The following is a 3,814-nucleotide window of genomic DNA, read 5'->3' on the forward strand; positions in this document are numbered from 1 at the left end:
TGTCTCATTTTAGAATTCCACAAACACTAACTCCTAACCAGGGTTGTATGGTTATAAGAAGAAAATGGTGAGATATGTTAAATCTAAATGTAAAACTTATTCAGTTGATTATGCATCATATAATGTCTCATTTTAAAACTTATTTATTTTATTTTTGCAATATTTTATTTGTTAGTTTATTATGAGTTTTTTAATTTTTTTCTTAGTTTATTTGAATTCTAAAAATAATTTATTTTCACGTGTATATATTTTATACTATAAGAGAGAAAGTGGATGAATAAATTAATTTAAATCAATTTAATACTTTTATATATATATATATATATATATATATATATATATATATATATATATATATATATATATATATATATTTAATTATCATTTTTCAATTGAATAAAATTATAATTAAAGACCATTTAATACTTTTTATCTCGTATCCCGGGACACTGGTTAGCAGCACCCTAAATTAAAAAGTACACTAAACTAACATCTGAAAATATAAAAGGATTTGAACACCCTCTCATGCTTGAACCAGGTTATTTTTTCCAAAGGTTAGCATAATCTTCCTCTACATAAAGGAGCTCATAGTAAAAAATCAAGGTTGAATGAATGAGCCTTCTTGTATTCATTGTCTTCAAGAGAAACTTTTGAAAAAATTAAAGGTAATTGTTGAATTTCACATTTGATCTCAAATTGTTCATTTGTGAGCCTTTGAGTATTTTCAACAACAAAATTTATCTCTTGTCAAGGAAAGTGACACGATTGAGAGATGGTGTGATACTCTTGTGAAGTGTCAATACTAGTGCAAGAGGGATGAATGACGGAGTGTCGGTTTAAAGACTAATTGAGATGTTTTGAGAAAATACAAAAGTCATATGTTATCAGTTGTAAGGTCAAATTTCATTTTATCCACCTCTGTCATCTTGCGTGTCAAATCATTATTCAAATCAGGATGAGACATGATTAGATCAATATTATAAAGTAGATAAACCTTGAGTTCTTCCAATAACAAATACATTTCTCCTGCCTTAGAAGACATCGTAACTATATGGGATGACCCTTCAGAAGACTTATTGTTATATATATATATATATATATATATATATATATATATATATATATATATATATATATATATATATATATATATATATATATATATATGAGATATGATTAGATCAATATTATAAAGTAGATAAACCTTGAGTTCTTCCAATAACAAATACATTTCTCCTGCCTTAGAAGACATCTTAACTATATGGGATGACCCTTCAGAAGACTTTTTGTTATATATATATATATATATATATATATATATATATATATATATATATATATATATATATATATATATATATATATAGAGAGAGAGAGAGAGAGTTAGTTTTGGATATGAGAAAGAAGAGATTATTGGGTATATATACACCAAAACATAATGATAGTACTATCTTTGGGAAATTGAAAAACACGTAAAATTTGACACACTGCAACAAAAGAAACGCTCAAGGAATTGTGTCAGGTCATTTCTATTTTGAGTTTATGACTACATTTCCTATGGAATTGACGTGACTAAAGTTAAAGAGTCAAATTTCAAGAGAAATTACATGCTAATAAATTATAACCTATGTGAAGTAAAGATGATTAAATAAATTATAAAAGGCTAAGTCCAAATTCTTGTACACCTAGTTATAACCCACAAAATGGAAAACAAAATAAAGACAAATATCAAAATGAAAATTGTAGTTTGAACTGAACATATATATCTTTCAGGCTAGAGAGATCGTGCTCGAATTTCGTGTTACTAGACTCAATTTCTTAAGATTCATGTTGTTAATGTGTCATAGTAGTGATCTGACCAATTACAATGTTTGAAACCATGTTCATACAATTTCTAACCAATTGACAAGGAGTTCAACCATAATGTCCTTTTGAATGTTTTATCAATTTGGAGTTTGTAATGTTATACAGGTTCGAGGTTGTTACCAGTATTTGAGATGGTTCCAACAATTGTTATCATATATTTAATTTGTAAGTAAAGATTGCACCTAAGAGGGGTGTGAATTAGGTACTTTGATCAATTTTTGGTTACTTAAAAATGTACTTCTAATTTTTAGGTTTAGTGATGATTTAGAAAGAGGTAAAGTGCTGAAATACAAAGAACACGGTGATGTGTCCTGATTCCTCTTACAATCTGATAGTACTCAAGTCCCCTTACGCAGTAAGAGAATTCACTATCTATTTAAAACTTTATACAAGTCTATCATATCCACTATACACAAGTTCCTAACTCAATCAATAAGGGAAATCCCCTTATGATCTTTACAAAGTGAAAGAAGGGAACAATTCTCTCTTTTCCACTCTCTTACTTCCAACAATCCTGGACAACAACGTATTCACATTAATCTGAATTTTTACAAGAGTTTGAAATTGGATATCAATGTATCAATTTCTATAATTGATCTTCTCTGTCAAGTAAACAATTCACAATATGTTATACAAGTGTTCAAAGATTATAGTGTTGAAACTTTCAAAAATGCAATGAAAATGTATGTAGTAAGTTTCACACAAAATTTGTATCACAAGACACTTGTTTTGAAAATGAGAGAGTAATGAGTTTGAATTGCAATGAAAGAGGTAAGTTATTAAAATCTGATAAGTAGAGTATTTATAGTATCTCAATACCTCTCTGAATATGCATGTAATCATGAAAAGATGTCATGCGTGAGGGATGAAAAGTCAAGTTCGTTAAAATCAGATTTTGAATGAAATAATGCAATTGCTTCAGTAGTAACCGGTTATCATAAATGGTGTAACCAGTTACACCTGAAGCGGTATAAAAAATTTCAAACTTTTCGTGTGTGTAACTGGTTACCAGAAATGGTGTAACCGGTTACACCTGACATTGCCAAACTAAAAACTTAAAATCATGTATGTGTAACCGATTACCAAGAATAGTGTAACCGGTTACACCTGCTTTGAAAATGAAAAATACTTCAAAAAATGAGTTCAACCAGTTCCAAAATACTTTAAGGTGAATGTATACATATGTAAATGGTCAACACGGTTTTTCTTGAGCACTTAAATATTAACATAACGTAATTGTTACTTGTACCTCAAAAATGTTGATCAACCATAAAGTCCCAAAGCTAGTTTTCATAAAGTTGAATGATATTAAACACTTAATGCCTTAGCTTTGACCATGAGACTTTTTCCATTCTTTTTCTATGAGCATTTGTTTCTAAATTGTCTTCATCAAAACTAATAGTTGGAGAAGCTTGACTTCACATAATCCCTTCGAGCTACTGAGATACCAAAAGGTTCTAATGAGCTTGGAGCTTGACCTTAAAAGAATCAACATATGTGTAAAAGGCAAAATTCATTTAAGGGTATTTGAACATATCATGTCTAAGAATAATATTTTGAAACATGTAATTTATAAACTCCATATAAATACAACATCATAGAATTTATTTATATTCTTTTAAAATAAACAATTTTCTTGCATAACTAATATATGCATAACAAATTCTATGTGATAGATTCATGTTTCATATTTAACAATGTTCTATGGTATATCCAAATAAAAATCATACTACAAAATAAACAATGAATTGACATCATTAATTTTTTATATAACTTTTCTTTCATAAATATTTGTCAACTTACAATAATCTAAAATATACTCAAATTATGAACAAGAAATAAAACTTTCATATATATATATATATATATATATATATATATATATATATATATATATATATATATATATATATATATATATATATATATATATATATATATATATATA

The sequence above is a fragment of the Lathyrus oleraceus genome, chromosome 3 (assembly GCF_024323335.1).
Source record: "Lathyrus oleraceus cultivar Zhongwan6 chromosome 3, CAAS_Psat_ZW6_1.0, whole genome shotgun sequence".
NCBI lineage: Eukaryota > Viridiplantae > Streptophyta > Magnoliopsida > Fabales > Fabaceae > Lathyrus > Lathyrus oleraceus.